Source organism: Macaca nemestrina, chromosome 7, assembly GCF_043159975.1.
Source record: "Macaca nemestrina isolate mMacNem1 chromosome 7, mMacNem.hap1, whole genome shotgun sequence".
NCBI classification, from domain to species: domain Eukaryota; kingdom Metazoa; phylum Chordata; class Mammalia; order Primates; family Cercopithecidae; genus Macaca; species Macaca nemestrina.
This window is the reverse complement of record NC_092131.1, coordinates 124,760,921-124,774,918: the sequence shown is the minus strand read 5'-3', so window position 1 is coordinate 124,774,918 and position 13,998 is coordinate 124,760,921. Positions and strand designations below refer to the sequence as shown.

The 13,998-nt window shown below is 41.1% G+C and overlaps 1 protein-coding gene and 1 long non-coding RNA gene across 3 annotated transcripts in view; one reads left to right on the top strand and one right to left on the bottom strand.

Moving 5' to 3' along the window:
- Positions 1–13,998, bottom strand: part of LOC105491011 (electron transfer flavoprotein subunit alpha) — a 102,390-nt gene that overhangs the window by 15,436 nt on the left and 72,956 nt on the right. The gene's annotated exons all lie outside the window — the stretch shown is intronic.
- LOC139364415 (uncharacterized) overlaps positions 1–13,998 on the top strand; it is a 50,611-nt gene that overhangs the window by 24,532 nt on the left and 12,081 nt on the right. The window lies entirely within an intron of this gene.

Here is a 13,998-nt window from a genome sequence, read left to right as displayed (position 1 = left end):
AACCTTTGTGTTTCCAGAGCCTAGCAAAAAGGCCTCCATACCATAGTTTTTCGGTAAATGTTGATATTTGTACCTCTTCCTGCCCCTCTGCCCTCAATAATTACAAAGGGAATGACTGACACTGTTCTGTCTCCTTATCTAAAATTTTTACAGTACCTATGTTTGAAAACAAAAACACACTTCCATTATGAAAATTTTTAAGCACTTTAATAAGTGCTTAATTAGAAGAGCTTACCTGCTTCATTTTGTTTACCAGGTATAACTAAAGCTTCAATTGAAAACCTTTTCCCACACAAAAAATGAACAAACAAGTCCTGGCCTGGGTAGGAGGTATAACTACCATGTAACCAGACTGACACTAAGGTTTTGTCACAACTGACAGTAAAGTCTCTCCTCGATATGAATAATATGTGGAAGGCACTGAAGGTGGTTCTGTTATACTTAGTTTTCTTATTGGGCAGATAATGCAAAAGCCAATGACAGTGTCAAGGTGGTCCCACCTTGTTTTCTGCACTGCTTATGATCTCATTTAACAATTGCTCAATCCAAAATAAGAGAGCATTTCAACTAGGATCTGGAAATAATGTTATTGCCTCCTAATGTTATGATTTTTCATAGCACCGAAGTGTATATGACCACATACAAGTCAATTCAGGGCCTTACTTTTTCCAGTTGTAAACAGAAGAGGTACAGCTCCAGCGCTGGTGCTTGTAAAGAAAGCTCCCCAGGATACTCTGATGTATAGCCAGAGCTGGAGAACCACTATAATAGGTAATCCCTCAGCTCTTTGGCAGCCTGAATCTTAGAACTGTCCAGCCCCCTGCAGTACTCCCTAGGCCTGATCTTTACAAGCATAAAGTGTCCAACTGCTCCTAGAGCAGCACCATGTAACCTGGAAATGGAACCAATCTAGTCCCCAAAGTGAGTTAATTATCTAAAAATGAGATGAGCTTGTATTTTTAATCAACTTGTTCTATAGTTACCAAAAGCCTGAAGAACAATTTGGGGTAATAAGACTGTGTCTTAGGGTGGGGAGGAATGCTGCAGAAAGTATGGATGAGGATTAAAAAGCAATTGCATGCTCTGTGATTCTACCTTGAATGCATCCAGTGTGTCAATTGTGATCCTACACAGTCGGACAATGCAATAAGGCCCTGACATCATACTGTCTCTCACACATGGACACTAGCATAAGTAGTAAACCTCTTCTACTACTTTCTACTTAAGATTTACAAGTAATTCAATAGTTTTTTTGTTTTTTTGTTTTTGAGACGGAGTCTCACTCTGTCACCCAGGCTGGAGTGCAATGGCGTAGTCTTGGCTCACTGCAACTTCCACCTCCTAGGTTCAAGCGATTCTCCCGCCTCAGCCTCCTGAGCAGCTGGGACTACAGGTGTATGCCACCCCACCCGGTTGATTTTTGTATTTTTGGTAGAGATGGGTTTTCACTATGTTGGCCAGGCTGGTCTCGAACTCCTGACCTTGTGATCTGCCCACCTCGGCCTCCCAAAGTGCTGGGATTACCAGCATAAGCCACCGCGCCCAGCCTTCAATAGATAATTTTAAGGTCACCTCAGTTTATTCTGACTAGCATTTCATTCATGAAGGGACATTTGTTAAATTGTTAATCAAAATATACTAACGTTCATATTCAGAAAAACCCGGCAAACAAATTCTAACATAAAGATTTTTAAAGCAAGCTATTTAGCTAGATACCATTCTTCTAGGTATATTCTCAAAGTAAGCACTGGAAAAGACCGATCGTCCTGTAAATGAGTCTTTCTGTCATACACGTCTACAGTAAATTCAAGTCCTACTGTATTATAAAATGCTAATGTGCATTATAAAATGCTAATGAAAATGTTGATTCACTCTGGCAGTAAACATAAATATAATACAAATGAAAATTACTTAAAACCCACTGTGTCCCCAAAAATGAACTCCATTGACTTTACCTGTAAATGTCACTAAGGAAATAAGAGATTCTGGGCCAAAACACGCTGAAGGCAGGTGCTCCAGGGCCATTTCTACCTTTCTGATCACAATAAATGGTCCAAATGGATCCACATGACCAACAGGGCTTTATTTTACTGTCTTGCAAACATGGTCCTCTGAATAAACATAACAGCACTGAGACTATAACCCAGAACAAGTCCAGGGATTTTGGCTGCTGCTCTGAGGCTGATAGCTCAGGCAGGAAGAGAGGCTTTTTTCCTTCTTTTTAAAAAACATCTACAGGCAATTAGACTAATATCTTAGTCTAATTCCTCATGGTTCAGAAAGCATTTTTGTATTTCAATAATAATAATAATTAGTATATACAAAACTCAGATGCTAATTTATAGGGCACGTCAGATACTGCTTCACAACATAACAAGACAATCCCTTCCCTGAGGCACTTTCCTTTTAAATCAGATAGTAAGATAACTTGGAGAGAAAGTGAGAGATGTTGCCAGGGAGTACAGCAATTAAGGGTTATACAAGGTGTGGCAGGGGACTGAGGTGATTAAAGGAACGAACAGAAACAGAAAGGAGGGATAGTCCTAGAGATAGGCCTCGTGGCTTTAGAATCTACAAGAGTGAGAATTTAGAAGAGAATGGATCAACCCAGGTGGCTGATAGCAGTCTGTGTTGATCACTCTGTGATGCCAAGAACAGGGACTGTGTGGAGAAGTAAAGCCACAGGATGGGAAGAGGACCAGAGTTTATTCTGAAATATAGAGAAGGCATAGCACTTAACCTTAACACAAACAATGACTGGCAGAAAAAAACCACAAATACCTCTTCCTTTGCCAAAACCTATAGACTCACTCAAAGAACTCAGGGGCTGAGGTCTAAACTAGTTACAGTGGGCTGAGATAGAAAGGGAAGCAGGACTGAGATACTGCTGCATCTGATGCGGTTTAACAGGTTTACCGTATCACTGTGGTTAAGAACCTAGGTTCTGTAGCCTCATTGCCTCCATTCAGATCCCAGTTCTGCCATCTGATAGCTGCATGACCATGGGCCATTCATTTAACCTCTCTATGCCTCAGATTGCTCATCCAAAACACTGGAATTATAAGAACTCCTGCTTTATAGGGTTACTGTTGAGGCTCCAGTCCTTAGCATAGTATCAGATTTCCCAAGAAACCTTGATGTGTCACTCATGGGTTGAGGTTCAAGTATTTATTTTCTCAGCCCACTAGGTGGCCAGGTGGGCTCCTGGGGTAGTCTCAGGACTACCATGTACAGCTGAGCAGGCTGCACACTGAATAACTCAAAAGGAGGGCACCACTCATAACAGTCACTATAGCCGTGTATTTTTATTACAGTAACTTTCCAACAGATGGCAGTAAAGTAACTTGAGACAGGAGTACTTACAAAAGAGTTGTGTGGACTAGAAGTACTGGGTGGCCAGAATCCCGTGGTACAAATACTACAACTGTCTAAGTGTACCATAACAGGAAAGAGTTGAGCAGCACTGGGTAACTGATTTTACTGTTGTCGATGTTCTTACTGTACCTTACAGGTAATATAAAGATGACTAATTCTCTGTGTCCTGTCCTCAAGAAGCTCACAGTCTAACAATTACAGGCTATGGCAAGGTCACAAAAATCTGTAATCCAATAAAGGAAAATGGAAAAGAGGTGTGACAGAGGTACAGTCCCTCATCAGCCCCTCACTTTCCTACCTGCCACTGAGAAATGGAAAAGCCATTAGGAGCAGAAAGCAGATTAGGGGACAGTATAACCCCAATCCTAACCCTAACCCTAATCCTAACCTTCTGTCAAACAGGGGCCCACTTTTGCCATCTATCCCCATCTTTTCCTGCTCCCTTAGTCCTTTAGACAAAACAAGCTTTTAAAGCAGGTTTTAATGGTCCTGGCTTAATGATAAAACTGCATGTCTGAGAATTAGAGGGATGATTGGAATGAAATCTTTAGACTGTTATAGAAATTTGACCAACCTGTGGATTCAACATGGCTAGTGTTCTCTGGTGGATGATTGGGTTTTTGGCTGCTTTCTTCAGAAAGTAAGTATATACGAACATCATTCCTGCTTTACCCAAAACACGTGCCCAAACCTGGAATTCTAAGATGTATTATCTGAGCTCTGCTTTTCCAGAATTTCGTGTAGAAGCTAAGGGGAAAATTGTCCTCTGTTACACTGCATTTTCGCACATCACTGTTAAGCCCCAAACAGAGTTATTCGATATATCTATACTTACATATCTTGTAAGCCATATATTTAATGTTAAATTTTCTAATGACCATATTAAAGTAAAAAGAAACAGGTAAAATTAATTTTAATAATGTAGTCTCAGGTCAGACTAACTATATTTCAAGTACCCAATAATCACATGTGGCTTAGTGGTTATCATGTGGGCAGCACAAATCCAAAATAATCATAGAACAAACTAAAGAGCCTTCTTGTAAACTCCACTAGGGAACTGTGGACCATGGTCTGACAACACATCTAAAGATAGAATGGCAATGTCTTATGTGTTTGTGTTGCTTCTATTGGCTCAGAACAAGACCATTTACATGTTATTTTATGCTCAATGAGAATGTGAACCAAAAAGAAAAGTCAGCAGTGTGGCAGAGCTGAAGACTAGCATTAGAGGCAGCAAGATTAAACAAGAGAGTAGCCAATATAGACAGTCACAAATAGATGACAAAAATCTATCAAATTTCAGGTAGTGTGGCCCATTATAGGAAAAACAAAAGCGGATTAAAACTACTGGTTTAATATGATGAGTTTGCACTCTGAAAAAGCAACTCTCTATCAAATTTTATTTATCTCTTAAAACTCTAGATAGACCTGAAAAATATTTCCTCAAAAACTCACAATTCTAAAAACGATGTAAAAAGTATCTAAATTATGTGAGTCAGAAAAATTAAAATGGAAATTTAAAAATACATGGAACAAAACACCAAAAAAGGGAGGGTATATCAGAACATGTGGGATGCAGCTAGAGTGGTATTTAGAAAGAGTGACTGATTGATTTTGAGACGGAGTCTTACTCTGTTGCCCAGGCTGGAGTGCAGTGGCACGATCTCGGCTCACTGCAACCTCCACCTCCTGGATTCGATTTTTGTGCCTTAGCTTCCCGAGTAGCTGGGATTACAGGAACGTGCCACCTCGCCCGGCTAATTTTTATATTTTTAGTAGAGATGGGGTTTTGCCATGTTGGCCAGGCTGGTCTCGAACTCCTGACCTCAGGTGATCCACCCGCCTCAGCCTCCCAAAGTGCTGGGATTACAGGCATGAGCCACTATGCCTGGCCATTACTTAGAAAGATTTATAACCTCAAATGCATATTGGAAAACAAGGATGATGGAAAATTAGTAAGCTCAGATCTCAACTCAAGAAAGTTGAAAATGAGAAGGTAAAATAAACCACTACGTTATTCAATTGTTACAGTTAAATAAATAAGAGCTGGGTTCAGATCCTGACCCTCCCACTTACCAATCTGCATTCTTGAGCAAGTTATTCAATCTTTCAAAGGCTCAATTGCCGTTATGTCTAAAATGGAGACAAATACCTGCAGCTAATAGGATTGTTGTGATGATGAAAATGAGGTGCACATAAAGTACTCAAAATATTTCTATAATGCTATTATTTCTAAAATGATCACCAAATCTCTAAACTAGAAGGCATTTTTAACGTTAATAGTTCTAAACAGAAAAGGAGACAGCCAACTGTCATAAATTTCACTTTAAAATGGTAACTATTACTATCTATATATCTATAGTCAAGAAAGTTGTTACTAACTTGATACAATTCTTCCAGGGGAGTGTACTGGGGAAAATTTTCTTTGATAGCTGTTAGTTTCTTCTTATAATTTAGTACTGACCATAAAGTTAGAATTTCTGCCCAGCTTCCTAGCCAGTGCTTGCCTAGGAAGCTGGGGTGATTTCTTTACAGATTTCTAACACAATCTTTGTGCAAGGATACATATCCCAGATGCAGGTACTAAGACATATCAAGTTGATCATATTAAAAATATAATACATATGAAGTTGAAATTATGTGAGTTTATGATATAAACTCATAAATTCACATTTTTCTGGAATTGGAACAGTATTCTGCCTACAGCAACTTCAGATCTGCTTTACTTTAAACAAAGCAGAATGGAGAGATTTAAACGTTTACTTTTTGTTTATATGAACTATGAATACGAGTAGGGTGGTTAAATCTGGAGCATTCAGAGCACAAATACCATGCCAATATTGTTTCCTCTCTTAAAAAATCAGGTTTTAAACTTCTTTTCTGCCAAAAGTGTTCCTTTCTAGATAGAGGTAGGGAAGGAACATGAAAAATTACATTTCTTTAAATAAATAAAAATGTAAACACATCATGTAAGTGGTTCTATCTAGAGTTCAGAGATCCAATGTTATGTGTGCTCAAAAAAACAATACCCCTAAGACTTCCTCAACCAGGACAAGAGTTTTACAGTATGGCAAATGCTTTCTTAACCTTCTTTCCTCAATAGACTACACAGCCATAACCTTAAACAGCAACTGTTATAGCTAAAACATAATACACATATACATATACATAACAAATGCCAGGTTAGGAGTTAAATGAATTTATCATAGCAAATAATGAATGTGTCTTTGGGAAGTAGATTACCCAAACTATATTTTCTAATTATTGGAGCCTCCTGTGCATTAATATTGCTATATTTCATCCTGCTGCTCACTTAAAAGGCCAAACTATTTCGTTTGCCAAATCCTGTTTAAGTCTCTTCGTTTTTTGGAAGAGGCCCTAAAATTCAAAGCAAAACTATCTGTGGCTCTTTTCTCAAACAGCTCTCTGCCTGTATTATGAAATTCTCAGGTAGGATTCTGGCTAAACATGTTTCACATGAAGGGAAGATTTTACCCATACTCTTGGTTTAAAGCTCAAATTATATCCCATCCATCAGACAATGCCGCTGTACTAAGATTAGCTCCTGTTTTATTAGAATTCAAGACAGCACACTAGTCATCACAGCTACATGTACTGTCTATGTTACGCCAGTAACTATGCTGTACTTTATACACATGACCTCACTTAACTGTAACAACTCTATAGGGTAGAAATGATTCCTATTTTATAGAAGAGAAAGCAGAGGCTCAGGCAGGCTTGCTGAGTTGTCCAAAAGTATACACACCTAGTAAAAGGCAGGTTCTCCCTCCCCAGCTTTACTGAGGTATATCTGACACATAAAAATTATGTATATTTAAAGTATACAATGTGATGTTTTGATATAGGTAGCCATTATGAAATAATTACCACAATCAGGCTAATTAACATATCTATCATATCAGTTACTTTTTGTGGTGAGAACACTTAAGATTTACTCTCTTAGCAAATCTTAAGTATTTAATCCAATCTTATTAACTATAGTCACCATTCTGTACAATAGATCCCCAGAATTTATTCATCCAGCATAACTGAAATTTTGTATCCTTTGACCAGCATCTCCCCATTTCCCCCACCTCCCAGCCCCTGGAAGCCACCATTCTACTCTCAAAAGGCAGGCTTCTTAACCTAGGCTGACTCTAAATTCAGCACTTTTTCTCTACCACATATGACTCAGTATTATTACTGTATTGGTAATATGCTTTAGCTGAAGTTACCAATCTGTTAAAACTCCATGAAGTATATTTATCTTAAAGAAAAATCCCTAAAACAAGATGAGACCTGGTGAAGAGCCAACTGAAGTTTGTATATATAAATATATATATAAAGTATTGTCAATTTTAACTAACATTAGCTTTTACTCCATGTTACTAAAAGTATCAGTTTGTACGTTAGCTCTGGGTCTCCTTATCATGAATAATGACAAGCTACACTGTTTAGATTTATTGCTCTATCAACCACTTGCACGTCAATTAGAAAGCCTCTAATGCACACCCACCACCCACATGCACCAGCTGGAAGCCCTTCAAGGAGACTGACTCACAAAAAAGGCAAGGCACTGAAATTATTTTTGTTGCTGTTGTTGTTGTTTCTTTAATTTATGTAACCTGCACTGAAAACTAATACTTTTCAGCTAAAGATTTTGACTTGGCTTTCAATGAAGTCAATATCTGGTTCAAAATAACTGCTAAAGGGAAATGTCTAGAGGCAAAGCCAGAAAATGCATTTGAAGAAAAGCAGGGGCCCTCATCTAGCCTCTGAAGATTTTTCACATGAATGGAGATTCCATGGCTCAGTAGATGGAATTGTTTCTTTTTAGTAAGAGAATATGTAGCCAAAGATTCTTTGAAATCTTAAATTCAAATTAATTCTTAGATATAAGGTCCTCCATATTCTTTTAACCAGTCTATCTTTTCTCCCAGGAAGTACAGGGAACTACGTAAATGTCTTCTTCACCTCTAGTCTAATATGTCCAAAGCAGGTGGGATGTATATCACTAGCATACACTTCCATTATGTACCTCATATCTTTTGTTCAAAATGTAAATTTAATAACCCAGTTGCTCAATACAAGGTTAAAAGAATTTTTTTAAAACAAGGACATTAACTATATTGTTAAATGCAATTCAAAAATGTAAATGTAAACCAGAAAAAAAGTGAAATTTCAACCTTTGGCGTCTTAGTAATGTTTTTTAATTGCAGATTTCAATTATGCAAGATGTACAGGACCTGAAACAAGTTTTTTTTTTCCTTAAGAGAATAGTTTCACATTAAAATATAACTTCAGCTGTGCTCAGAGGCTCACGCCTATAATCCCAATTATTTGGGAAGCTGAGGCAGGAGGATTTCTTGAGATCAGAAATTTGAGGCTGCAGTGAACTATGGTCATGCTGCCATACTCCAGCCTGAGCAACAGAATAAGACCCCATCTCTAAAAATATTAATAATAATAAATTAAATATAATTTTGATATTTATTTTATAATTAAATGCTTTGCATTTACTTAATTTGCTTCTATACCAGTTCAGAGCTTTTCCATTGTGGGAAAATACACTTTAAGTGTACCTTAAATTATGAAAAGCTAAGTATAGTATTATATGTTTACCTAAAACTATTCAGACAGTTAATTTACATTGAAATATTTGTGTATATGACATCAAAATACTTGAACATGTAATCAAGTCTATTACAAAGCTTTGCATTTTAGCAGGTCAAATAAAAACTTTATTTGAAGGCTGGGTGCCCTGGCTCATGCCTGTAATCCTAGCACTTTGGGAGGTGGAGGTGGGAGGGTCGCTTGAGGCCAGGAGTTTGAGACCAGCCTAGGCAACACAGCAAGACCCCATCTCTACAAAAAAACAAATTAGCTGGGCGTGGTGGGACACACCTGTGATCCCAGCTACTTGGGAGGCTGAAGCAGGAGCATCACTTGAGCCCAGTGATAGGTGACAAAGTGCTAGCAGCCCTCACTCGCAGCACCTCCTCGCCTCAGAGTCCACTCTGAGGGTGCTTGAGGGGCCCTTCAGTCTGCCGCAGCACCGTGGGAGCCCCTCTCTGGGCTGGCTGAGGCCGGAGCCCCCTCCCTCTGCTGGCCTGGAGGTGTGGAGGGAGAGGCCTGGACGGGTACCGGGGCTGCGCGCTGCACTCCAGGGCCAGTGTGAGTTCGCGCGGGGCGCCCACTCAGCGGCCCCACACACGGAGTGGCCAGCAGGCACCACCGGCCCAGGGCAGTGAGGGGCTTAGCACCCGGGCCAGCAGCTGTGGCAGTTGTGCCAGGTCCCCCAGCAGTGCCGGCCTGCAGCGCTGCTCTCAAATTTTTGCTGGGTTTGGCTGCCTCCCGGCAAGGCAGGGCTCACGACCTGCAGCCCGCCATGTCTGAGCTCCTCCTGCTGCAGTGGGCTCCCAGGGGTGGCCTGAGCCTCCCCTACAGGCGCCGCCCCCTGCCCCGTGGTGCCAGGTCCCATCTACAGCCCAAGGACTGAGGAGTGCAGGCGGGGCTCAGGACTGGTGGGCAGCTCTGCCTGCAGCCCTTGTGCAGGATCCACTGGGTGAAGCCAGCTGGGCTCCTGAACTGGATGGGGACTTGCAGAACTTTTATATCTAGTGGACGGATCATATGTGCACCAATCAGCACTCTGTGTTTACCTCAGGGTTTGTGAATACACCAATTGGTACTCTGTATCTAGCTAACCTAGTGGAGACTTGGAGGACTAGCACTCTGTGACTCTGTGTCTAGCTCAAAGATTGTAAATGCACCAATCAGCACTCTGTGTCTAGCTCAAGGTTTATAAACGCACCAATTGGTACTCTATATCTAGATAACTCTGTATTTAGCTAACTAGCACTCTGTGACTCTGTGTCTAGCTCAAGGATTGTAAACGTACCAATCAGCACTCTGTCAAATCGGACCAATCAGCTCTCTGTAAAATGGACCAATCAGCAGGATGTGGGTGGGGCCAGATAAGGGATAAAAGCAGGCTGCCCTAGCCAGCCAGCAGCAACCCACTTGGGTCCCCCTCCACACTGCGGAAGCTGTTCTTTTGCTCTTTGCAATAAATCTTGCTGCTGCTCACTCTTTGGGTCCATGCTGGCGTTAGGAGCTGTAACACTCACCACGAAGGTCTGCAGCTTCATTCCTGAAGCCAGCAAGACCACGAATCAACCGGGAAGAACGAACAACTCCAGATGTGCTGCCTGTAAGAGCTGTAACACCAGTACCACGAAGAGCTGCAGCTTCCCTCCTGACAGTGAGACCACGAACCCACCAGAAGGAAGACGCTCCAGACACATCTGAACGTCTGAAGGAACAAACTCCGGACACACCATCTTTAAGAACTGTAACACTCACCGCAAGGGTCTGCGGCTTCATTCTTGAAGTCAGTGAGACCAAGAACCCACCAATTCTGGACACACCAGGAGGTTGAAGCTACAGTGAGATGTCATGGCACCACTCCACTCCAGCTTGGGTAACAGAGTGAGGCCCTGTCTCAAAAAAAGTTTATTTGGCCCGGCGCAATGGCTCACACCTGCAATCCCAGCACTTTGGGAGGCTGAGACGGGCGGATCATGAGGTTAGGAGATTGAGACCATCCTGGCCAACACGGTGAAACCCCGTCTCTACTAAAAAATACAAGAAATTAGCTGGGCGTGGTGGTGGGCCCCTGTAGTCCCAGCTACTCGGGAGGCTGAGGCAAGAGAATGGCATGAACCTGAGAGGCGGAGCTTGCGGTGAGCCAAGATCGTGCCACTGCACTCTAGCCTGGGCAACAGAGTGAGACTCTGCCAAAAAAAAAAAAAAAAAGTTCGTTTGACTATCAAATTTTTTTTTTGAGATGAAGTCTCGCTCTGTCACCCAGGCTGGAGTGCAATGGCGTGATCTCAGCTCACTGCAACCTCTTGTCTCCTGGGTTCAAGCAATTCTCCTGCCTCAGCCTGCCGAGTAGCTGGGACTACAGGAGTGTGCCACCACACCCAGCTAACTTTTGTATTTTTAGTAGAGACAAGGTTTCACCATGTTGCTCAGGATGGTCTCGACCTCTTGACCTCGGGATCCCCCCACTTCAGCCTCCCAAAGTGCTGGGATTACAGGTGTGAGCCACTTCGCCCAGTCAACTATCAAAATTTTTTATCAGAAAAGTTTTTTCTTTTTTTTTTGAGACAGAGTCTTGCTCTGTTGCCCAGACTGGAGCGCAGTGGCGTGACATCTGCTCACTGCAAGCTCCGCCCACCAGGTTCATGCCATTCTCCTGCCTCAGCCTCCCGGGTAGCTGGGACTACAGGCGCCTGCCACTACGCCCAACTAATTTTTTGTATTTTTAGTAGAGACAGGGTTTCACCGTGTTGGCCAGGATGGTCTCGATCTCCTGACCTCGTGATCCGCCCACCTCGGCCTCCCAAAGTACTGGGATTACAGACGTGAGCCACTGCGCCCAGCCAGCAAAATTCTTTAATTGATTCAAGTCAAAACATGCTAAATTATATATTTCTAAGAGAATTTTGGAGTTGTAAGGAACCTTTGAAATTATCTATGCTATCTCTTTATTTCATCAATGATAAAAATCAAGGCCCTGGGAAACAGAACTGCTGCTTGAACCTAGGTCTCCTGACTTCCAAGTAGTATTCTTTCCACTCACCAAACTGCCTCTTTTCCCAAATCACTGAGAGCTGGCCATTGCTTACACATAGCCTTTCTTGACATTTAATCGTAACTTCTATGTCAAGAAGTTTATGAGAGCTACAAAGCAACCAGAGGAAACCAATTTGAAGGTTCCTCAAAAAGTTATACATAGAACTACTATATGTCTCAAAAATTCCAATCCTAAGTATACATTCAAAAGAATTGACAACAGGGACTCAAACAGATACTTGTATGTGAATGTTCACAGCAGCATTATTCACTATAGCTAAAAGGTGAAATAAAACAATCTAAGTGTCCATTGACAGATGAATGGATAAGCAAAATGTTTACAGATGACTGGACCATAAAAAGGAATTAAGTTCTGATACATGATACAACATGATGAAATGTAAAAATGTGCTAAATGAAAAAAGTCATCATAAAAGGACAAATTGTTTGATTCAACTTTATGAAATATCTAGAATAAGCAAATTCATAGAGACAGATAAGCAATTACAAGGGGCCAAGGTAGAACGTAATAAGGAGTTATTGTTTAATGGGTATAGGATTTCTATTTGGGGTGATTAAAACTTTCAGAAATAGAGTAGTGATGGTTGCACACTGTGAATGTAATTAAAGTCATTAAATTGTACACTTAAAAATCGTTAGAACAATTGGGTGTGGTGGATCACACTTGTAATCCCAGCACTTTGGGAGGACGAGGTGGGTGGATCACTTCAGGCCAGGAGTTTGAGATCAGCCTGGCAATATGGTGAAACACTGTTTCTACTGAAAATTCAAAAATTAGCTAGGCGTGGTGGCATATGCCTGTAGTCTCAGCTACTTGGGAGGCTGAGGCAGGAGAATTGCTTGAACCCAGGAGGCGGAGGTTGCAGTGAGCCGAGATGGCACCACTGCACTCCGGCCTGGGCAGTAGAGTGAGACTCCATCTCAAAATAAATAAATAAATAAATAAATAAAAATCGTTAAAACGGAAAATTTTGTATTTTACCACAATAAAAAACCACTAGAAACCCTGACAGAAACCGTCACAGAATTTCCCATGTTCAAAAAACTTCATTCTAGAATCTAGTGGTAATTATTAAAAATTATTAACATACATTTTTAAATGATAAGGAAAACCAGATACAAAATTTATAGAAATTCACTGTACTGTCTTCAAAATTTTTCTTTAAATCCAGGCTGGGCACGGCAGCTCACGCCAGTAATCCTAGCACTTTGGGAGGCCGAGGCAGGCGGATCACAACGAGGTCAGGAGTTTGAGACCAGCCTGGCCAACATGGTGAAACCCCGTCTCTACTAAAAATACAAAAATTAGCCAGGTGTGGTGGTGTACACCTGTAATCCCAGCTACTAGGTAGGCTAAGGCAGGGCCTGAGCGACAGAGCAAGACTCCATCTCAAAAAAAAAAAAACAAAAAAAAAAAAACAAAAAATAAACAAAGCTTTTTTCTTGAAATCCAAAATCATTCTCAAAATTATTATTATTATTATTAGTTTTTTTGAGACAGAGTTTCACTCTTGTTGCCCAGGCAGGAGTGCAATGGCACGATCTCAGCTCACTGCAACCTCCGCCTCCCAGGTTCAAGCAATTCTCGTGCCTCAGCCTCCTGAGTAGCTGGGATTACAGGCATGTGCCACCACTCCCAGCTAATTTTGTATTTTTAGTAGAAACGGGGTTTCTCCATGTTGGTCACGCTGGTCTTGAACTCCCAACCTCGGGTGATCCGCCCGCCTCAGTCTCCCAAAGTGGTGGGATTATAGGCGTGAGCCACCGCACCCAGCCCTCAAAATGTTTATTTAAGAGAAAGCTATCTGAGTTGTGAAGTTCAGACCAAAGACTTACGAAAAACTCATTGAAGCACCTTCTAAAATTATAAGAATTGGAGTAGAACTTGTAATATGGAAAATAGTAATGCCAGTTAAAAATAAATTTACTATGCAACCTAAGATCCTCTAAAATAATCTC